Below are 20,183 nucleotides of genomic sequence, written 5' to 3'. Positions count from 1 at the left end.
TTGAGACTGTATGGCTGCTCCTGTGTTAACTGTCCAGTTGAGAAAAGTTGGTGGGATGTTTGTGAGATAAGACATCAATATACATGGTGTTAACTGTCTAGTTGAGAGAAGCTGGTGGGAAGTTTGTGAGATAAGACATCGTTACACCTTAATTAGCCCCCTGATCGTGATCAAATACGTTTCCAGTCATGTTTCAATGGTACAAAGTCCTGATATTGGAAATGATGGAACCAGTAAGAGGAAATGCCGTGAGAGAAAAGAAAACATACAATCAATGGTACACGAAAGAGATTCATGCTCGTTTACAGGTGGTTCCGTGGTGTAGTGGTTATCACGTCTGCTTAACACGCAGAAGGCCGCGAGTTCGAGCCTCGCCGGAACCTTACTTTTGGGGGGGATTTCCATTATTTCATGGAATGTATACATCTCTCTTTCTCAGGTAAAAACCTACCACCACCGAAGGGGGCTTGATACTACTTAATGTTTTGTTTCTTGTCGCCTTTTACAAATGTACACCACCCCTCAGCAGATCCTCAACTTGCCGTGCTCTGTTAGTGTCCGTGGCAGGTATAAGTCTTTACAAACACTGCACCAACACAGCTGCAGTTCAGTGGTGTAGTGGTTATCACGTCTGCTTCACACGCAGAAGGCCGCGAGTTCGAGCCTCGCCTGAACCTTGATGTTTTGGCTCTTCTATGAATTGTTATTTTACTTCTCTCTTGCTGGCACACACAGCGTATTGTGTTGACTGTGTCCACTGTTGATTAATCATGAAGTCACGCACAAAGTGTCTATATGAAGTGGCTAATCGACATTTACTTGGAAGAATAGATAAGCCAAACCACTCAGAATGCCTCTCTTCCCTCCATCTCTGCCACATGTGACTGAGAGGAACGGTCATCAATAACCAGAGTTACTAGCCTGAGCTGGCACTCACCCTGGTTCGCTTCGCGCTCAGAAAGAGAGGCTGTCTATCGTCCTCGTGGTTTGGTAGACTGTCAGTTTTACCTGAAGTCATGGCGATGCATACTATAGAAATGATCCCTAAAAGTATGATCTTAACTAACATATGGCGGAATTTGTACCTACTTCTTTTCAAAAGGCACGCCAGTGTGGTATGCAACAGCATGTAACATTCCTGCTAAATCTTTTGAAAAATCTTCATCAGGTCAATCAGTTACAGACATCGCCACCTCTGTGTACTTAGGATTCATTCCACGTTTGTGATTTGCGAAAAAAACATAGAGAGTACAGATAATGTCAACAGTTGAAGTGGTTTGTACAATGTATATTGTTTGGTGATTACATCGTGGCAGTGGTTATCTCCCATTGACCGTGATTGAGACTGTATGGCTGCTCCTGTGTTAACTGTCCAGTTGAGAAAAGTTGGTGGGATGTTTGTGAGATAAGACATCAATATACATGGTGTTAACTGTCTAGTTGAGAGAAGCTGGTGGGAAGTTTGTGAGATAAGACATCGTTACACCTTAATTAGCCCCCTGATCGTGATCAAATACGTTTCCAGTCATGTTTCAATGGTACAAAGTCCTGATATTGGAAATGATGGAACCAGTAAGAGGAAATGCCGTGAGAGAAAAGAAAACATACAATCAATGGTACACGAAAGAGATTCATGCTCGTTTACAGGTGGTTCCGTGGTGTAGTGGTTATCACGTCTGCTTAACACGCAGAAGGCCGCGAGTTCGAGCCTCGCCGGAACCTTACTTTTGGGGGGGATTTCCATTATTTCATGGAATGTATACATCTCTCTTTCTCAGGTAAAAACCTACCACCACCGAAGGGGGCTTGATACTACTTAATGTTTTGTTTCTTGTCGCCTTTTACAAATGTACACCACCCCTCAGCAGATCCTCAACTTGCCGTGCTCTGTTAGTGTCCGTGGCAGGTATAAGTCTTTACAAACACTGCACCAACACAGCTGCAGTTCAGTGGTGTAGTGGTTATCACGTCTGCTTCACACGCAGAAGGCCGCGAGTTCGAGCCTCGCCTGAACCTTGATGTTTTGGCTCTTCTATGAATTGTTATTTTACTTCTCTCTTGCTGGCACACACAGCGTATTGTGTTGACTGTGTCCACTGTTGATTAATCATGAAGTCACGCACAAAGTGTCTATATGAAGTGGCTAATCGACATTTACTTGGAAGAATAGATAAGCCAAACCACTCAGAATGCCTCTCTTCCCTCCATCTCTGCCACATGTGACTGAGAGGAACGGTCATCAATAACCAGAGTTACTAGCCTGAGCTGGCACTCACCCTGGTTCGCTTCGCGCTCAGAAAGAGAGGCTGTCTATCGTCCTCGTGGTTTGGTAGACTGTCAGTTTTAACTGAAGTCATGGCGATGCATACTATAGAAATGATCCCTAAAAGTATGATCTTAACTAACATATGGCGGAATTTGTACCTACTTCTTTTCAAAAGGCACGCCAGTGTGGTATGCAACAGCATGTAACATTCCTGCTAAATCTTTTGAAAAATCTTCATCAGGTCAATCAGTTACAGACATCGCCACCTCTGTGTACTTAGGATTCATTCCACGTTTGTGATTTGCGAAAAAAACATAGAGAGTACAGATAATGTCAACAGCTGAAGTGGTTTGTACAATGTATATTGTTTGGTGATTACATCGTGGCAGTGGTTATCTCCCATTGACCGTGATTGAGACTGTATGGCTGCTCCTGTGTTAACTGTCCAGTTGAGAAAAGTTGGTGGGATGTTTGTGAGATAAGACATCAATATACATGGTGTTAACTGTCTAGTTGAGAGAAGCTGGTGGGAAGTTTGTGAGATAAGACATCGTTACACCTTAATTAGCCCCCTGATCGTGATCAAATACGTTTCCAGTCATGTTTCAATGGTACAAAGTCCTGATATTGGAAATGATGGAACCAGTAAGAGGAAATGCCGTGAGAGAAAAGAAAACATACAATCAATGGTACACGAAAGAGATTCATGCTCGTTTACAGGTGGTTCCGTGGTGTAGTGGTTATCACGTCTGCTTAACACGCAGAAGGCCGCGAGTTCGAGCCTCGCCGGAACCTTACTTTTGGGGGGGATTTCCATTATTTCATGGAATGTATACATCTCTCTTTCTCAGGTAAAAACCTACCACCACCGAAGGGGGCTTGATACTACTTAATGTTTTGTTTCTTGTCGCCTTTTACAAATGTACACCACCCCTCAGCAGATCCTCAACTTGCCGTGCTCTGTTAGTGTCCGTGGCAGGTATAAGTCTTTACAAACACTGCACCAACACAGCTGCAGTTCAGTGGTGTAGTGGTTATCACGTCTGCTTCACACGCAGAAGGCCGCGAGTTCGAGCCTCGCCTGATCCTTGATGTTTTGGCTCTTCTATGAATTGTTATTTTACTTCTCTCTTGCTGGCACACACAGCGTATTGTGTTGACTGTGTCCACTGTTGATTAATCATGAAGTCACGCACAAAGTGTCTATATGAAGTGGCTAATCGACATTTACTTGGAAGAATAGATAAGCCAAACCACTCAGAATGCCTCTCTTCCCTCCATCTCTGCCACATGTGACTGAGAGGAACGGTCATCAATAACCAGAGTTACTAGCCTGAGCTGGCACTCACCCTGGTTCGCTTCGCGCTCAGAAAGAGAGGCTGTCTATCGTCCTCGTGGTTTGGTAGACTGTCAGTTTTAACTGAAGTCATGGCGATGCATACTATAGAAATGATCCCTAAAAGTATGATCTTAACTAACATATGGCGGAATTTGTACCTACTTCTTTTCAAAAGGCACGCCAGTGTGGTATGCAACAGCATGTAACATTCCTGCTAAATCTTTTGAAAAATCTTCATCAGGTCAATCAGTTACAGACATCGCCACCTCTGTGTACTTAGGATTCATTCCACGTTTGTGATTTGCGAAAAAAACATAGAGAGTACAGATAATGTCAACAGCTGAAGTGGTTTGTACAATGTATATTGTTTGGTGATTACATCGTGGCAGTGGTTATCTCCCATTGACCGTGATTGAGACTGTATGGCTGCTCCTGTGTAAACTGTCCAGTTGAGAAAAGTTGGTGGGATGTTTGTGAGATAAGACATCAATATACATGGTGTTAACTGTCTAGTTGAGAGAAGCTGGTGGGAAGTTTGTGAGATAAGACATCGTTACACCTTAATTAGCCCCCTGATCGTGATCAAATACGTTTCCAGTCATGTTTCAATGGTACAAAGTCCTGATATTGGAAATGATGGAACCAGTAAGAGGAAATGCCGTGAGAGAAAAGAAAACATACAATCAATGGTACACGAAAGAGATTCATGCTCGTTTACAGGTGGTTCCGTGGTGTAGTGGTTATCACGTCTGCTTAACACGCAGAAGGCCGCGAGTTCGAGCCTCGCCGGAACCTTACTTTTGGGGGGGATTTCCATTATTTCATGGAATGTATACATCTCTCTTTCTCAGGTAAAAACCTACCACCACCGAAGGGGGCTTGATACTACTTAATGTTTTGTTTCTTGTCGCCTTTTACAAATGTACACCACCCCTCAGCAGATCCTCAACTTGCCGTGCTCTGTTAGTGTCCGTGGCAGGTATAAGTCTTTACAAACACTGCACCAACACAGCTGCAGTTCAGTGGTGTAGTGGTTATCACGTCTGCTTCACACGAAGAAACAGGCGAGTTCGAGCCTCGCCTGAACCTTGATGTTTTGGCTCTTCTATGAATTGTTATTTTACTTCTCTCTTGCTGGCACACACAGCGTATTGTGTTGACTGTGTCCACTGTTGATTAATCATGAAGTCACGCACAAAGTGTCTATATGAAGTGGCTAATCGACATTTACTTGGAAGAATAGATAAGCCAAACCACTCAGAATGCCTCTCTTCCCTCCATCTCTGCCACATGTGACTGAGAGGAACGGTCATCAATAACCAGAGTTACTAGCCTGAGCTGGCACTCACCCTGGTTCGCTTCGCGCTCAGAAAGAGAGGCTGTCTATCGTCCTCGTGGTTTGGTAGACTGTCAGTTTTACCTGAAGTCATGGCGATGCATACTATAGAAATGATCCCTAAAAGTATGATCTTAACTAACATATGGCGGAATTTGTACCTACTTCTTTTCAAAAGGCACGCCAGTGTGGTATGCAACAGCATGTAACATTCCTGCTAAATCTTTTGAAAAATCTTCATCAGGTCAATCAGTTACAGACATCGCCACCTCTGTGTACTTAGGATTCATTCCACGTTTGTGATTTGCGAAAAAAACATAGAGAGTACAGATAATGTCAACAGCTGAAGTGGTTTGTACAATGTATATTGTTTGGTGATTACATCGTGGCAGTGGTTATCTCCCATTGACCGTGATTGAGACTGTATGGCTGCTCCTGTGTAAACTGTCCAGTTGAGAGAAGTTGGTGGGATGTTTGTGAGATAAGACATCAATATACATGGTGTTAACTGTCTAGTTGAGAGAAGCTGGTGGGAAGTTTGTGAGATAAGACATCGTTACACCTTAATTAGCCCCCTGATCGTGATCAAATACGTTTCCAGTCATGTTTCAATGGTACAAAGTCCTGATATTGGAAATGATGGAACCAGTAAGAGGAAATGCCGTGAGAGAAAAGAAAACATACAATCAATGGTACACGAAAGAGATTCATGCTCGTTTACAGGTGGTTCCGTGGTGTAGTGGTTATCACGTCTGCTTAACACGCAGAAGGCCGCGAGTTCGAGCCTCGCCGGAACCTTACTTTTGGGGGGATTTCCATTATTTAATGGAATGTATACATCTCTGTTTCTCAGGTAAAAACCTACCACCAGCGAAGGGGGCTTGATACTACTTAATGTTTTGTTTCTTGTCGCCTTTTACAAATGTACACCACCCCTCAGCAGATCCTCAACTTGCCGTGCTCTGTTAGTGTCCGTGGCAGGTATAAGTCTTTACAAACACTGCACCAACACAGCTGCGGTTCAGTGGTGTAGTGGTTATCACGTCTGCTTCACACGCAGAAGGCCGCGAGTTCGAGCCTCGCCTGAACCTTGATGTTTTGGCTCTTCTATGAATTGTTATTTTACTTCTCTCTTGCTGGCACACACAGCGTATTGTGTTGACTGTGTCCACTGTTGATTAATTATGAAGTTACGCACAAAGTGTCTATATGAAGTGGCTAATCGACATTTACTTGGAAAAATAGATAAGCCAAACCACTCAGAATGCCTCTCTTCCCTCCATCTCTGCCACATGTGACTGAGAGGAACGGTCATCAATAACCAGAGTTACTAGCCTGAGCTGGCACTCACCCTGGTTCGCTTCGCGCTCAGAAAGAGAGGCTGTCTATCGTCCTCGTGGTTTGGTAGACTGTCAGTTTTACCTGAAGTCATGGCGATGCATACTATAGAAATGATCCCTAAAAGTATGATCTTAACTAACATATGGCGGAATTTGTACCTACTTCTTTTCAAAAGGCACGCCAGTGTGGTATGCAACAGCATGTAACATTCCTGCTAAATCTTTTGAAAAATCTTCATCAGGTCAATCAGTTACAGACATCGCCACCTCTGTGTACTTAGGATTCATTCCACGTTTGTGATTTGCGAAAAAAACATAGAGAGTACAGATAATGTCAACAGCTGAAGTGGTTTGTACAATGTATATTGTTTGGTGATTACATCGTGGCAGTGGTTATCTCCCATTGACCGTGATTGAGACTGTATGGCTGCTCCTGTGTAAACTGTCCAGTTGAGAGAAGTTGGTGGGATGTTTGTGAGATAAGACATCAATATACATGGTGTTAACTGTCTAGTTGAGAGAAGCTGGTGGGAAGTTTGTGAGATAAGACATCGTTACACCTTAATTAGCCCCCTGATCGTGATCAAATACGTTTCCAGTCATGTTTCAATGGTACAAAGTCCTGATATTGGAAATGATGGAACCAGTAAGAGGAAATGCCGTGAGAGAAAAGAAAACATACAATCAATGGTACACGAAAGAGATTCATGCTCGTTTACAGGTGGTTCCGTGGTGTAGTGGTTATCACGTCTGCTTAACACGCAGAAGGCCGCGAGTTCGAGCCTCGCCGGAACCTTACTTTTGGGGGGATTTCCATTATTTAATGGAATGTATACATCTCTGTTTCTCAGGTAAAAACCTACCACCAGCGAAGGGGGCTTGATACTACTTAATGTTTTGTTTCTTGTCGCCTTTTACAAATGTACACCACCCCTCAGCAGATCCTCAACTTGCCGTGCTCTGTTAGTGTCCGTGGCAGGTATAAGTCTTTACAAACACTGCACCAACACAGCTGCGGTTCAGTGGTGTAGTGGTTATCACGTCTGCTTCACACGCAGAAGGCCGCGAGTTCGAGCCTCGCCTGAACCTTGATGTTTTGGCTCTTCTATGAATTGTTATTTTACTTCTCTCTTGCTGGCACACACAGCGTATTGTGTTGACTGTGTCCACTGTTGATTAATTATGAAGTCACGCACAAAGTGTCTATATGAAGTGGCTAATCGACATTTACTTGGAAAAATAGATAAGCCAAACCACTCAGAATGCCTCTCTTCCCTCCATCTCTGCCACATGTGACTGAGAGGAACGGTCATCAATAACCAGAGTTACTAGCCTGAGCTGGCACTCACCCTGGTTCGCTTCGCGCTCAGAAAGAGAGGCTGTCTATCGTCCTCGTGGTTTGGTAGACTGTCAGTTTTACCTGAAGTCATGGCGATGCATACTATAGAAATGATCCCTAAAAGTATGATCTTAACTAACATATGGCGGAATTTGTACCTACTTCTTTTCAAAAGGCACGCCAGTGTGGTATGCAACAGCATGTAACATTCCTGCTAAATCTTTTGAAAAATCTTCATCAGGTCAATCAGTTACAGACATCGCCACCTCTGTGTACTTAGGATTCATTCCACGTTTGTGATTTGCGAAAAAAACATAGAGAGTACAGATAATGTCAACAGCTGAAGTGGTTTGTACAATGTATATTGTTTGGTGATTACATCGTGGCAGTGGTTATCTCCCATTGACCGTGATTGAGACTGTATGGCTGCTCCTGTGTAAACTGTCCAGTTGAGAGAAGTTGGTGGGATGTTTGTGAGATAAGACATCAATATACATGGTGTTAACTGTCTAGTTGAGAGAAGCTGGTGGGAAGTTTGTGAGATAAGACATCGTTACACCTTAATTAGCCCCCTGATCGTGATCAAATACGTTTCCAGTCATGTTTCAATGGTACAAAGTCCTGATATTGGAAATGATGGAACCAGTAAGAGGAAATGCCGTGAGAGAAAAGAAAACATACAATCAATGGTACACGAAAGAGATTCATGCTCGTTTACAGGTGGTTCCGTGGTGTAGTGGTTATCACGTCTGCTTAACACGCAGAAGGCCGCGAGTTCGAGCCTCGCCGGAACCTTACTTTTGGGGGGATTTCCATTATTTAATGGAATGTATACATCTCTGTTTCTCAGGTAAAAACCTACCACCAGCGAAGGGGGCTTGATACTACTTAATGTTTTGTTTCTTGTCGCCTTTTACAAATGTACACCACCCCTCAGCAGATCCTCAACTTGCCGTGCTCTGTTAATGTCCGTGGCAGGTATAAGTCTTTACAAACACAGCCACCAACACAGCTGCGGTTCAGTGGTGTAGTGGTTATCACGTCTGCTTCACACGCAGAAGGCCGCGAGTTCGAGCCTCGCCTGAACCTTGATGTTTTGGCTCTTCTATGAATTGTTATTTTACTTCTCTCTTGCTGGCACACACAGCGTATTGTGTTGACTGTGTCCACTGTTGATTAATTATGAAGTCACGCACAAAGTGTCTATATGAAGTGGCTAATCGACATTTACTTGGAAAAATAGATAAGCCAAACCACTCAGAATGCCTCTCTTCCACATGTGACTGAGAGGAACGGTCATCAATAACCAGAGTTACTAGCCTGAGCTGGCACTCACCCTGGTTCGCTTCGCGCTCAGAAAGAGAGGCTGTCTATCGTCCTCGTGGTTTGGTAGACTGTCAGTTTTACCTGAAGTCATGGCGATGCATACTATAGAAATGATCCCTAAAAGTATGATCGTAACTAACATATGTTGTTGTTGTTGTTGTTGCATTAGGTGTTTAAGAGGTCGCCTTCTGCCTAGGCAATTTCGGCTGACCTGTCCCTCTTTGGGACTCCTGTGTGTGAGAAGGGTTCACATATCTATTGTGATTTCGGTGTTCACATATTTTCTGTTTTTGCATTGATATGATTTCTATTTTCTTATATTGATATGATTTCATTTTTATCCTTGGCTGCTCTGTTTATATACGTTCAAGCAGTTGTCCATCTCTCAGAAATAGAGTTAGTTTGGCCTTCGCTATTGCATCTCTTGGCTTTAGGAGATCTATGACAGATAGCGGATCTAACTGCAATTCTTGTTTTAACCTAGCCCGGGCTGGGGCATGGTCTTGACATTCTAGTAACAGGTGGTCAATGGTTTCAGCCTGATTGCAAGATGAACAAACCTTGTCATAGTGCTTTTTGTGACCAAGTCTGAGGCGTGAGATAGCAGTTTCAATTTTCCTTTCATTTGAGTATGAGTTTGGCTTTTGTTGGACCTTGGGTTGAATTTTGTATAGCCATCTGCCGATCTTACTTGCGTCCCATTGGGCTTGCCATCTTTTTGCTATGAGGGCTTTGATTTTGCTTTTTATCTCTAGTTTACTAAAGGGAATAGGCTGTATATCCGCTTTGTCTAGAGCTAGCTTCGCCAGTGAGTCTGCTTTTTCATTTCCATGAATATCTATGTGAGAGGGGATCCAACACAGCTCCACCTGTTGCCCTTGGTCCGATAGTTTTGTATATTCGTATAGAATATTGTTGACTGTGTTTGGCCTGGAGTTTGAGTTTCTCCCACTGATGGCCTGAAGTGCACTTAGCGAGTCTGATAGGACGACCGCCTTTGCTTCCGGGAGTTCCGGTATGAGTTTGAGTGCATGATGAATTGCCTCCAATTCAGCCGTGAATACTGACTGACCATCAGGCAAGCGAACTGAATGTGCTTGGGGTTTGGAGCTGTGGATATGGATCCCGTAACCAGCACTGTTGTTGATAGGATTCTTGGATCCATCAGTGTATATATGGGCCCAGCTGTCCCAGGTAGTTTGAATTTTAGTGATAGCTACTGATCGTAGTAGGGTTGGGTTTTCTCTTTTAGTGACTTCTGATGTTAAAGCAGTGTCAACTTTGGGAGTTTGTAAAGTCCAGGGAGGGTGTAACCCTTTGTAGTGACTTTCTGGAGGCTGAATGTCATCGCAATTGTGACTTCGAATGAGTTCACGTACTAATATCCCAGATGGCTTTAGTGAGGGATTTTTTCGAGCTAGGGCTTCATCTCGAGCGTTTTTGTCTTGCCATATCTTTTTAACCAAAGGGTTTGATGTTCGTCCCCAGAACGATAATATTGCCTGCTCTCTTCTTAGTTTTAATGGGAGTTCTCCCGTTTCTACTTGTAGTGCTTCTAGTGAGGTGCCTGTCGCTGCGCCTGTGGCCAGCATTAGGGCTTTGTATTGTATTCTGTCTAGGCGCCTCAAGACAGTATTTGATGCTGAGTGAAAAGCCTCACAACCATAGTCAATTTTTGATCTGATAAGAGCTTTGTAGAGGTCCAGCTGAGTGTCCCTCGATGTGCCCCAAGATGTGCCTGAGATTGCCCGTAATACGTTCAGGTCTTTTTGACATCTGTTTTCCACATATTCTATATGCTTGCGCCAAGTGAGGTGTTGATCAAGGATAACTCCAAGAAATATTGCAGATTTTTCGAATTTGATAGGTTTGCCTTTTATGGAGACACGGGGTATCATAGCATCTTTCCCCCGGCGTTTGAATAGAACTCCAACCGTTTTTTCACTTGAAAGGGTGAATCCCCATTTATTGCACCATTGATCTACTCCGTCCAGGGCTGACTGGAGTTTTTTTCTGATCTGTGAGATATCTCTGTGCTTTACCCATATTGCTCCGTCATCAGCGAACTTAGAAGTTTGGGTAGGAGAGTTGACATGGTCAAAAAGATCATTGATCATGATATTAAACAGGGTTGGGCTTATGATGCTGCCTTGTGGCGTGCCATTGTCCAGTGCCATAGGATCCGATCGATTGTTCCCTAGTTTAACTGATAGCGACCTGTCTTGCAGGAAGCTGTCTATGAAGTTTGCCATGTTCCCTTCAACTCCATTTTGTGATAGTTTTGAGAGGAGTCCGTCATGCCATACCATATCGAAGGCTTTGCTGAAGTCCAGAAATACTGCGGCTAAGTATTGTCTGTTTAATTGGGCTTTTTCTATTTCATTTTCCAGTCTTAGAATATGATCTAGACACGAGTGTCCCTTCCTGAAGCCACTTTGGTCAGGTTTTATGTGATTGCCAGTTTCAAGATGATGCATGAGCCTTTTTGTAACCATGGCTTCTATGGCTTTGCACATGTTTGAGGTGAGTGAGATCGGTCGATAAGAGTTTGGTAGGGCTTCTTCTTTCCCTTGCTTGAGCAGCGGGATAACCGCAGCATGTTTCCATGCTTTTGGGACTTCTCCTTTGGACCATATCGTGTTATACAACTCAGTGAGTAAGCCTTTGGTTTGATCAGGTAGGTTTTTCAATATCTCGTAACTGGTTGTGTCAAGACCAGGTGCTGTGCCTTTTCTATGTTGTATCGCATCATCAAACTCTGTCACAGTAAATGGTATATTGTATACCAGATGCTTGCTTTCCGGCCGTTTTGAGATCTTAGGCATAAGCATTTTTTCCTGTTTGAATTCTTCGCTGCAATTTGTGTTGCTGCTGACAGATGAGAAGTGCTCAGCTAGAATGTTGGCCTTTTCTTTGACTGTATGGGCGTTGGCTAACTTGGGAATTTTTGTAGGTTTCCGCTTACCCCTGATTGCGTGTATTTTGCTCCAGACTGTTTTAGCATTTGTTTTCTCATTAAGGGATTTGCAGAAGGTGTGCCATGACTCTTTTTTAGAATCGTCTATGAGTTGTCTTACTTTCGTCCTGGCTGCTCGGACTTGGGCAAAGGCTGATTTATCCCTTTTTGACCTATTTAGGGCTTTCTTTCTCACTCTCCTAGCTTTTGCTATTTCCCTGTTCCACCATCGTACCGGCGTTTTGCCTAACTAACATATGGCGGAATTTGTACCTACTTCTTTTCAAAAGGCACGCCAGTGTGGTATGCAACAGCATGTAACATTCCTGCTAAATCTTTTGAAAAATCTTCATCAGGTCAATCAGTTACAGACATCGCCACCTCTGTGTACTTAGGATTCATTCCACGTTTGTGATTTGCGAAAAAAACATAGAGAGTACAGATAATGTCAACAGCTGAAGTGGTTTGTACAATGTATATTGTTTGGTGATTACATCGTGGCAGTGGTTATCTCCCATTGACCGTGATTGAGACTGTATGGCTGCTCCTGTGTAAACTGTCCAGTTGAGAGAAGTTGGTGGGATGTTTGTGAGATAAGACATCAATATACATGGTGTTAACTGTCTAGTTGAGAGAAGCTGGTGGGAAGTTTGTGAGATAAGACATCGTTACACCTTAATTAGCCCCCTGATCGTGATCAAATACGTTTCCAGTCATGTTTCAATGGTACAAAGTCCTGATATTGGAAATGATGGAACCAGTAAGAGGAAATGCCGTGAGAGAAAAGAAAACATACAATCAATGGTACACGAAAGAGATTCGTGCTCGTTTACAGGTGGTTCTGTGGTGTAGTGGTTATCACGTCTGCTTAACACGCAGAAGGCCGCGAGTTCGAGCCTCGCCGGAACCTTACTTTTGGGGGGATTTCCATTATTTCATGGAATGTATACATCTCTCTTTCTCAGGTAAAAACCTACCACCAGCGAAGGGGGCTTGATACTACTTAATGTTTTGTTTCTTGTCGCCTTTTACAAATGTACACCACCCCTCGGCAGATCCTCAACTTGCCGTGCTCTGTTAGTGTCCGTGGCAGGTATAAGTCTTTACAAACACTGCACCAACACAGCTGCAGTTCAGTGGTGTAGTGGTTATCACGTCTGCTTCACACGCAGAAGGCCGCGAGTTCGAGCCTCGCCTGAACCTTGATGTTTTGGCTCTTCTATGAATTGTTATTTTACTTCTCTCTTGCTGGCACACACAGCGTATTGTGTTGACTGTGTCCACTGTTGATTAATTATGAAGTCACGCACAAAGTGTCTATATGAAGTGGCTAATCGACATTTACTTGGAAAAATAGATAAGCCAAACCACTCAGAATGCCTCTCTTCCCTCCATCTCTGCCACATGTGACTGAGAGGAACGGTCATCAATAACCAGAATTACTAGCCTGAGCTGGCACTCACCCTGGTTCGCTTCGCGCTCAGAAAGAGAGGCTGTCTATCGTCCTCGTGGTTCGGTAGACTGTCAGTTTTACCTGAAGTCATGGCGATGCATACTATAGAAATGATCCCTAAAAGTATGATCTTAACTAACATATGGCGGAATTTGTACCTACTTCTTTTCAAAAGGCACGCCAGTGTGGTATGCAACAGCATGTAACATTCCTGCTAAATCTTTTGAAAAATCTTCATCAGGTCAATCAGTTACAGACATCGCCACCTCTGTGTACTTAGGATTCATTCCACGTTTGTGATTTGCGAAAAAAACATAGAGAGTACAGATAATGTCAACAGCTGAAGTGGTTTGTACAATGTATATTGTTTGGTGATTACATCGTGGCAGTGGTTATCTCCCATTGACCGTGATTGAGACTGTATGGCTGCTCCTGTGTAAACTGTCCAGTTGAGAGAAGTTGGTGGGATGTTTGTGAGATAAGACATCAATATACATGGTGTTAACTGTCTAGTTGAGAGAAGCTGGTGGGAAGTTTGTGAGATAAGACATCGTTACACCTTAATTAGCCCCCTGATCGTGATCAAATACGTTTCCAGTCATGTTTCAATGGTACAAAGTCCTGATATTGGAAATGATGGAACCAGTAAGAGGAAATGCCGTGAGAGAAAAGAAAACATACAATCAATGGTACACGAAAGAGATTCATGCTCGTTTACAGGTGGTTCCGTGGTGTAGTGGTTATCACGTCTGCTTAACACGCAGAAGGCCGCGAGTTCGAGCCTCGCCGGAACCTTACTTTTGGGGGGGATTTCCATTATTTCATGGAATGTATACATCTCTCTTTCTCAGGTAAAAACCTACCACCAGCGAAGGGGGCTTGATACTACTTAATGTTTTGTTTCTTGTCGCCTTTTACAAATGCACACCACCCCTCAGCAGATCCTCAACTTGCCGTGCTCTGTTAGTGTCCGTGGCAGGTATAAGTCTTTACAAACACAGCCACCAACACAGCTGCGGTTCAGTGGTGTAGTGGTTATCACGTCTGCTTCACACGCAGAAGGCCGCGAGTTCGAGCCTCGCCTGAACCTTGATGTGTTGGCTCTTCTATGAATTGTTATTTTACTTCTCTCTTGCTGGCACACACAGCGTATCGTGTTGACTGTGTCCACTGTTGATTAATTATGAAGTCACGCACAAAGTGTCTATATGAAGTGGCTAATCGACATTTACTTGGAAAAATAGTTAAGCCAAATCACTCAGAATGCCTCTCTTCCCTCCATCTCTGCCACATGTGACTGAGAGGAACGGTCATCAATAACCAGAGTTACTAGCCTGAGCTGGCACTCACCCTGGTTCGCTTCGCGCTCAGAAAGAGAGGCTGTCTATCGTCCTCGTGGTTTGGTAGACTGTCAGTTTTACCTGAAGTCATGGCGATGCATACTATAGAAATGATCCCTAAAAGTATGATCTTAACTAACATATGGCGGAATTTGTACCTACTTCTTTTCAAAAGGCACGCCAGTGTGGTATGCAACAGCATGTAACATTCCTGCTAAATCTTTTGAAAAATCTTCATCAGGTCAATCAGTTACAGACATCGCCACCTCTGTGTACTTAGGATTCATTCCACGTTTGTGATTTGCGAAAAAAACATAGAGAGTACAGATAATGTCAACAGCTGAAGTGGTTTGTACAATGTATATTGTTTGGTGATTACATCGTGGCAGTGGTTATCTCCCATTGACCGTGATTGAGACTGTATGGCTGCTCCTGTGTAAACTGTCCAGTTGAGAGAAGTTGGTGGGATGTTTGTGAGATAAGACATCAATATACATGGTGTTAACTGTCTAGTTGAGAGAAGCTGGTGGGAAGTTTGTGAGATAAGACATCGTTACACCTTAATTAGCCCCCTGATCGTGATCAAATACGTTTCCAGTCATGTTTCAATGGTACAAAGTCCTGATATTGGAAATGATGGAACCAGTAAGAGGAAATGCCGTGAGAGAAAAGAAAACATACAATCAATGGTACACGAAAGAGATTCATGCTCGTTTACAGGTGGTTCCGTGGTGTAGTGGTTATCACGTCTGCTTAACACGCAGAAGGCCGCGAGTTCAAGCCTCGCCGGAACCTTACTTTTGGGGGGATTTCCATTATTTCATGGAATGTATACATCTCTGTTTCTCAGGTAAAAACCTACCACCAGCGAAGGGGGCTTGATACTACTTAATGTTTTGTTTCTTGTCGCCTTTTACAAATGTACACCACCCCTCGGCAGATCCTAAACTTGCCGTGCTCTGTTAGTGTCCGTGGCAGGTATAAGTCTTTACAAACACAGCCACCAACACAGCTGCGGTTCAGTGGTGTAGTGGTTATCACGTCTGCTTCACACGCAGAAAGCCGCGAGTTCGAGCCTCGCCTGAACCTTGATGTTTTGGCTCTTCTATGAATTGTTATTTTACTTCTCTCTTGCTGGCACACACAGCGTATTGTGTTGACTGTGTCCACTGTTGATTAATTATGAAGTCACGCACAAAGTGTCTATATGAAGTGGCTAATCGACATTTACTTGGAAAAATAGATAAGCCAAACCACTCAGAATGCCTCTCTTCCCTCCATCTCTGCCACATGTGACTGAGAGGAACGGTCATCAATAACCAGAGTTACTAGCCTGAGCTGGCACTCACCCTGGTTCGCTTCGCGCTCAGAAAGAGAGGCTGTCTATCGTCCTCGTGGTTTGGTAGACTGTCAGTTTTACCTGAAGTCATGGCGATGCATACTATAGAAATGATCCCTAAAAGTATGATCTTAACTAACATATGGCGGAATTTGTACCTACTTCTTTTCAAAAGGCACGCCAGTGTGGTATGCAACAGCATGTAACATTCCTGCTAAATCTTTTGAAAAATCTTCATCAGGTCAATCAGTTACAGACATCGCCACCTCTGTGTACTTAGGATTCATTCCACGTTTGTGATTTGCGAAAAAAAACATAGAGAGTACAGATAATGTCAACAGCTGAAGTGGTTTGTACAATGTATATTGTTTGGTGATTACATCGTGGCAGTGGTTATCTCCCATTGACCGTGATTGAGACTGTATGGCTGTTCCTGTGTAAACTGTCCAGTTGAGAGAAGTTTGTGGGATGTTTGTGAGATAAGACATCAATATACATGGTGTTAACTGTCTAGTATGTGTCAGTATGTTTGTCAGGATGTAGGTGTCAGCATGTGTGCCAGGATGTATTTGTCAGCATATATGTCAGGATGTATGTGTCAGCATGTGTGTCAGGATGTATATTTCAACATGTGCTTCAGGATGTATTTGTCAGGATGTATGTGTCAGCATGTGTGTCGGGATGTCTGTGTTAGTATGTGTGTCAAGATGTATGTGTCAGCATGTGTTTCAGGATGTTTGTGTCAGCATGTGTGTCAGGATGTATTTGTCAGCATGTGTGTCGGGATGTATGTGTCAGTATGTGTGTCAGGATGTATGTTTCAGCATGTGTGTCAGGATGTATGTGTCAGCATGTGTTTCAGGATGTATGTGTCAGCATGTGTGTCAGGATGTATGTGTCAGTATGTGTGTCAGGATGTTTGTGACAGTATGTTTGTCAGGATGTATGTGTCAGTATGTGTTTCAGGATGTATGTGTCAACATGTGTGTCAGGACGTATATCAGGATGTATGTGTCAGCATGTGTGTCAGGAAGTATGTGTCAGCATGGGTCTCAGGATTTGTGTCAGGATGTATGTGTTAGCATGTATTTCAGGATGTAGGTGTCAGGATGTGTGTCAGGATGTATGTGTCAGCATGTGTTTCAGGATGTATGTGTCAGCGTGTGTATCAGGATGTATGTGTTAGTATGTGTGTCAGGATGTATGTGTCAGTATGTGTGTCAGGATGTATGTCAGGATGTATGTGTCAGCATGTGTGTCAGGATGTATGTGTCAGCATGTGTTTCACGATGTATGTGTCAGCATGTGTGTCAGGATGTATGTTTCAGCATGTGTGTCAGGATGTATGTGTCAGCATGTATGTCAGGATGTTTGTGTCAGCATGTGTTTCACGATGTATGTGTCAGTATGTGTGTCAGGATGTATGTGTCAGTATGTGTGTCAGGATGTATGTGCCAGGATGTATATCAGGATGTATGTGTCAGCATGTGTGTCAGGATGTTTGTGTCAGCATGTGTGTCAGGATGTATGTGTCAGTATGTGTGTCAAGATGTATGTTTCAGCATGTGTGTCAGGATGTATGTGTCAGCATGTGTGTCAGGATGTATTTGTCAGCATGTGTTTCAGGGTGTTTGTGTCAGTATGTGTATCAGGATATATGTGTCAGCATGTGTGTCAGGATATGTGTGTCAGTATGTGACTCAGGATGTATGTGTCAGGATGCATGTGTTTCAGGATGTATGTGTCAGCATGTGTGTCAGGATGTATGTGTCAGTATGTGTGTCAGGATGTTTGTGTCAGCATGTGTGTCAGGATGTATGTGTCAGCATGTGTTTCAGGATGTTTTTGTCAGCATGTGTGTCAGGATGTATGTGTCAGTATGTGTGTCAGAATGTATGTTTCAGCATGTGTGTCAGAATGTATGTGTCAGCATGTGTTTCAGGATGTATATGTCTGCATGGGTGTCAGGATGTAGGTGTCAGTATGTGTGTCAGGATGTATGTTTCAGCATGTGTGCCAGGATGTACGTGTCAGCATGAGTCTCAGGATTTGTGTCAAGATGTATGTGTTAGCATGTATTTCAGGATGATTTTTTCAGCATGGGTGTCAGGATGTATGTGTCAGTATGTGTGTCAGTATGTATGTTTCAGCATTTGTGTCAGGATGTATGTGTCAGCATGTGTGTCAGGATGTATGTTTCAACATGTGCTTCAGGATGTATGTGTCAGGATGTATGTGTCAGTATGTGCGTCAGGATGTATGTGTCAGCATGTGTTTTAGGATGTATGTGTCAGCATGTGTGTCAGGATGTATGTGTCAGCATGTGTTTTAGGATGTATGTGTCAGCATGTGTGTCAGGATGTATGTTTCAGCATGTGTGTCAGGATGTATGTGTCAGCATATGTGTCAGGATGTATGTGTCAGCATGTGTTTCACGATGTATGTGTCAGTATGTGTGTCAGGATGTATGTGTCAGTATGTGTGTCAGGATGTATGTGTCAGGATGTATGTCAGGATGTATGTGTCAGCATGTGTGTCAGGATGTATGTGTCAGCATATGTGTCAGGAAGTATGTGTCAGTATTTGTGTCAGGATGTATGTGTCAGCATGTGTTTCAGGATGTATGTGTCAGCATGTGTGTCAGGATGTATGTGTCAGTATATCTGTCAGGATATATGTTTCAGCATGTGTGTCAGGATGTATGTGTCAGTATGTGTGTCAGGATGTTTGTGTCAGCATGTGTTCACGATGTATGTGTCAGTATGTGTGTCAGGATGTATGTGTCAGTATGTGTGTCAGGATGTATGTGTCAGGATGTATGTGTCAGCATGTGTGTCAGGATGTTTGTGTCAGCATATGTGTCAGGATGTATGTGTCAGTATGTGTGTCAGGATGTATGTGTCAGCATGTGTTTCAGGATGTATGTGTCAGCATGTGTGTCAGGATGTATGTGTCAGTATGTGTGTCAGGATGTATGTGTCAGCATGTGTGTCAGGATGTATGTGTCAGTATGTGTGTCAGGATGTATGTGTCAGCATGTGTTTCATGGTGTTTGTGTCAGCATGTGTGTCAGGATGTATGTTTCAGTATGTGTGTCAGGATGTATGTTTCAGCATGTGTGTCAGGATGTATGTTTCAGCATGTGTGTCAGGATGTATGTTTCAGCATGTGCTTCAGTATGTATGTGTCAGTATATGTGTCAGGATGTATGTGACAGCATGTGTTTCAGGATGTATGTGCCAGCATGTGTGTCAGGATGTATGTATCAGTATGTGTGTCAGTATGTGTGTCAGGATGTATGTGTCAGTATGTTTGTCAGGATGTAGGTGTCAGCATGTGTGTTAGGATGTATGTGTCAGCATGTGTGTTGGGATGTATGTGTCAGCATGTGTGTCAGGATGTATGTGTCAGCATGTGTTTCAGGATGTTTGTGTCATCATGTGTGTCAGGATGTATGTGTCAGTATGTGTGTCAGAATGTATGTGTCAGCATGTGTTTCAGGATGTATGTGTCTGCATGGGTGTCAGGATGTATGTGTCTGTATGTGTGTCAGGGTGTATGTGTCAGCTTGTGTGTCAGGATGTATTTGTCAGCATGTGTGTCAGGATGTATGTTTCAGCACGTTTGTCAGGATGTATGTGTCAGTATGTGTGTCAGGATGTATGTGTCAGTATGTGTTTCAGGATGTATGTGTCAGCATGTGTGTCAGGATGTATGTGTCAGTATGTGTGTCAGGCTGTGTGTGTCAGTATGTGTGTCAGGATGTATGTGTCAGTATGTGTGTCAGGATGTATGTGTCAGCATGTGTGTGAGGATGTATGTGTCTGCATGTTTGTCAGGATGTGTGTGTCAGTGTGTGTGTCAGGATGTGTGTGTCTGCATGTGTGTCAGGATGTATGTGTCAGTATGTGTGTCAGGATGTATGTGTCAGCATGTGCTTCAGGATGTATGTGTCAGCATGTGTGTCAGGATGTATGTGTCAGTATGTGTGTCAGGCTGTGTGTGTCAGTATGTGTGTCAGGATGTATGTGTCAGTATGTGTTTCAGGATGTATGTGTCAGCATGTGTGTGAGGATGTATGTGTCTGCATGTTTGTCAGGATGTGTGTGTCAGTGTGTGTGTCAGGATGTGTGTGTCTGCATGTGTGTC

At 43.4% G+C, this 20,183-nt stretch overlaps 28 non-coding genes and 1 pseudogene across 28 annotated transcripts; 19 read left to right on the top strand and 10 right to left on the bottom strand.

Moving 5' to 3' along the window:
- The first annotated feature begins 310 nt into the window (after positions 1–310).
- Positions 311–383, top strand: Trnav-aac (transfer RNA valine (anticodon AAC)). Its single transcript has one exon. It is a non-coding gene; the product is annotated as a tRNA-Val (tRNA).
- Positions 384–604: 221 nt separating this feature from the next.
- Positions 605–677, top strand: Trnav-cac (transfer RNA valine (anticodon CAC)). Its single transcript has one exon. It is a non-coding gene; the product is annotated as a tRNA-Val (tRNA).
- A 163-nt stretch (positions 678–840) lies between these two features.
- Positions 841–1,060, bottom strand: LOC139451201 (small nucleolar RNA U3). Its single transcript, XR_011652303.1, has one exon. It is a non-coding gene; the product is annotated as a small nucleolar RNA U3 (small nucleolar RNA).
- Positions 1,061–1,649: 589 nt separating this feature from the next.
- Positions 1,650–1,722, top strand: Trnav-aac (transfer RNA valine (anticodon AAC)). The gene has a single exon. It is a non-coding gene; the product is annotated as a tRNA-Val (tRNA).
- A 221-nt stretch (positions 1,723–1,943) lies between these two features.
- On the top strand, positions 1,944–2,016 carry Trnav-cac (transfer RNA valine (anticodon CAC)). The gene has a single exon. It is a non-coding gene; the product is annotated as a tRNA-Val (tRNA).
- Positions 2,017–2,179: 163 nt separating this feature from the next.
- On the bottom strand, positions 2,180–2,399 carry LOC139451204 (small nucleolar RNA U3). Its single transcript, XR_011652306.1, has one exon. It is a non-coding gene; the product is annotated as a small nucleolar RNA U3 (small nucleolar RNA).
- A 589-nt stretch (positions 2,400–2,988) lies between these two features.
- Trnav-aac (transfer RNA valine (anticodon AAC)) lies at positions 2,989–3,061 on the top strand. The gene has a single exon. It is a non-coding gene; the product is annotated as a tRNA-Val (tRNA).
- A 221-nt stretch (positions 3,062–3,282) lies between these two features.
- Positions 3,283–3,355, top strand: Trnav-cac (transfer RNA valine (anticodon CAC)). The gene has a single exon. It is a non-coding gene; the product is annotated as a tRNA-Val (tRNA).
- A 163-nt stretch (positions 3,356–3,518) lies between these two features.
- On the bottom strand, positions 3,519–3,738 carry LOC139451140 (small nucleolar RNA U3). The gene has a single exon (XR_011652248.1). It is a non-coding gene; the product is annotated as a small nucleolar RNA U3 (small nucleolar RNA).
- Positions 3,739–4,327: 589 nt separating this feature from the next.
- Trnav-aac (transfer RNA valine (anticodon AAC)) lies at positions 4,328–4,400 on the top strand. Its single transcript has one exon. It is a non-coding gene; the product is annotated as a tRNA-Val (tRNA).
- Positions 4,401–4,857: 457 nt separating this feature from the next.
- LOC139451200 (small nucleolar RNA U3) lies at positions 4,858–5,077 on the bottom strand. The gene has a single exon (XR_011652302.1). It is a non-coding gene; the product is annotated as a small nucleolar RNA U3 (small nucleolar RNA).
- A 589-nt stretch (positions 5,078–5,666) lies between these two features.
- Trnav-aac (transfer RNA valine (anticodon AAC)) lies at positions 5,667–5,739 on the top strand. Its single transcript has one exon. It is a non-coding gene; the product is annotated as a tRNA-Val (tRNA).
- Positions 5,740–5,959: 220 nt separating this feature from the next.
- Positions 5,960–6,032, top strand: Trnav-cac (transfer RNA valine (anticodon CAC)). The gene has a single exon. It is a non-coding gene; the product is annotated as a tRNA-Val (tRNA).
- A 163-nt stretch (positions 6,033–6,195) lies between these two features.
- LOC139451199 (small nucleolar RNA U3) lies at positions 6,196–6,415 on the bottom strand. Its single transcript, XR_011652301.1, has one exon. It is a non-coding gene; the product is annotated as a small nucleolar RNA U3 (small nucleolar RNA).
- Positions 6,416–7,004: 589 nt separating this feature from the next.
- Positions 7,005–7,077, top strand: Trnav-aac (transfer RNA valine (anticodon AAC)). The gene has a single exon. It is a non-coding gene; the product is annotated as a tRNA-Val (tRNA).
- Positions 7,078–7,297: 220 nt separating this feature from the next.
- Trnav-cac (transfer RNA valine (anticodon CAC)) lies at positions 7,298–7,370 on the top strand. The gene has a single exon. It is a non-coding gene; the product is annotated as a tRNA-Val (tRNA).
- Positions 7,371–7,533: 163 nt separating this feature from the next.
- On the bottom strand, positions 7,534–7,753 carry LOC139451192 (small nucleolar RNA U3). Its single transcript, XR_011652296.1, has one exon. It is a non-coding gene; the product is annotated as a small nucleolar RNA U3 (small nucleolar RNA).
- A 589-nt stretch (positions 7,754–8,342) lies between these two features.
- On the top strand, positions 8,343–8,415 carry Trnav-aac (transfer RNA valine (anticodon AAC)). Its single transcript has one exon. It is a non-coding gene; the product is annotated as a tRNA-Val (tRNA).
- Positions 8,416–8,636: 221 nt separating this feature from the next.
- Trnav-cac (transfer RNA valine (anticodon CAC)) lies at positions 8,637–8,709 on the top strand. Its single transcript has one exon. It is a non-coding gene; the product is annotated as a tRNA-Val (tRNA).
- Positions 8,710–8,872: 163 nt separating this feature from the next.
- LOC139451190 (small nucleolar RNA U3) lies at positions 8,873–9,079 on the bottom strand (annotated as a pseudogene).
- A 3,660-nt stretch (positions 9,080–12,739) lies between these two features.
- Positions 12,740–12,812, top strand: Trnav-aac (transfer RNA valine (anticodon AAC)). The gene has a single exon. It is a non-coding gene; the product is annotated as a tRNA-Val (tRNA).
- Positions 12,813–13,032: 220 nt separating this feature from the next.
- Positions 13,033–13,105, top strand: Trnav-cac (transfer RNA valine (anticodon CAC)). The gene has a single exon. It is a non-coding gene; the product is annotated as a tRNA-Val (tRNA).
- A 163-nt stretch (positions 13,106–13,268) lies between these two features.
- LOC139451186 (small nucleolar RNA U3) lies at positions 13,269–13,488 on the bottom strand. The gene has a single exon (XR_011652292.1). It is a non-coding gene; the product is annotated as a small nucleolar RNA U3 (small nucleolar RNA).
- Positions 13,489–14,077: 589 nt separating this feature from the next.
- Positions 14,078–14,150, top strand: Trnav-aac (transfer RNA valine (anticodon AAC)). Its single transcript has one exon. It is a non-coding gene; the product is annotated as a tRNA-Val (tRNA).
- Positions 14,151–14,372: 222 nt separating this feature from the next.
- Positions 14,373–14,445, top strand: Trnav-cac (transfer RNA valine (anticodon CAC)). Its single transcript has one exon. It is a non-coding gene; the product is annotated as a tRNA-Val (tRNA).
- Positions 14,446–14,608: 163 nt separating this feature from the next.
- Positions 14,609–14,828, bottom strand: LOC139451187 (small nucleolar RNA U3). The gene has a single exon (XR_011652293.1). It is a non-coding gene; the product is annotated as a small nucleolar RNA U3 (small nucleolar RNA).
- A 589-nt stretch (positions 14,829–15,417) lies between these two features.
- On the top strand, positions 15,418–15,490 carry Trnav-aac (transfer RNA valine (anticodon AAC)). The gene has a single exon. It is a non-coding gene; the product is annotated as a tRNA-Val (tRNA).
- A 221-nt stretch (positions 15,491–15,711) lies between these two features.
- On the top strand, positions 15,712–15,784 carry Trnav-cac (transfer RNA valine (anticodon CAC)). The gene has a single exon. It is a non-coding gene; the product is annotated as a tRNA-Val (tRNA).
- Positions 15,785–15,947: 163 nt separating this feature from the next.
- Positions 15,948–16,167, bottom strand: LOC139451181 (small nucleolar RNA U3). The gene has a single exon (XR_011652287.1). It is a non-coding gene; the product is annotated as a small nucleolar RNA U3 (small nucleolar RNA).
- Between the last annotated feature and the right edge of the window lie 4,016 nt (positions 16,168–20,183).

This window comes from Haliotis cracherodii, unplaced genomic scaffold, assembly GCF_022045235.1.
Source record: "Haliotis cracherodii isolate W230 unplaced genomic scaffold, xgHalCrac1.p SCAF_8, whole genome shotgun sequence".
Lineage (NCBI taxonomy): Eukaryota > Metazoa > Mollusca > Gastropoda > Lepetellida > Haliotidae > Haliotis > Haliotis cracherodii.
This window is presented reverse-complemented; position numbering and strand designations above follow the sequence as displayed.